This window comes from Apaloderma vittatum, unplaced genomic scaffold (assembly GCF_000703405.1).
Source record: "Apaloderma vittatum isolate BGI_N311 unplaced genomic scaffold, ASM70340v1 scaffold24564, whole genome shotgun sequence".
NCBI lineage: Eukaryota > Metazoa > Chordata > Aves > Trogoniformes > Trogonidae > Apaloderma > Apaloderma vittatum.
In genome coordinates, this window is record NW_009711315.1 from 3,284 (window position 1) to 3,548 (window position 265).

At 51.3% G+C, this 265-nt stretch overlaps 1 protein-coding gene across 1 annotated transcript in view; it reads left to right on the forward strand.

Moving 5' to 3' along the window:
* LOC104272581 (proto-oncogene Wnt-3-like) overlaps window positions 1-265 on the forward strand; it is a gene marked incomplete at its 5' end in the record, with an annotated part of 5,949 nt that overhangs the window by 2,664 nt on the left and 3,020 nt on the right. The gene's annotated exons all lie outside the window — the stretch shown is intronic.

Sequence of the window (265 nt, forward strand, 5' to 3'; positions counted from 1 at the left end):
TGCTTTGGTTTCCTCCAGGGCTCTTCAGTAATTAAGGAGCAACTCCAACATGACTTTCACGCTCTTGGCTGGTTTTACTCCACTGCTGTAGTCTCGTGGTGTTCAGCCTGGGTACATTTAAGAGTAACTACCAGCTCTTTGTTCTGGCTTTGTTCTGACATTTTCTGTTCTGTATCATAGAATGGGCTGGAAGGGACCTTCAAGACCATCTCATTCCAACCGCCAGCCACGGGCAGGGACCCCTCCCCCCAGCCCACGTGGCTCC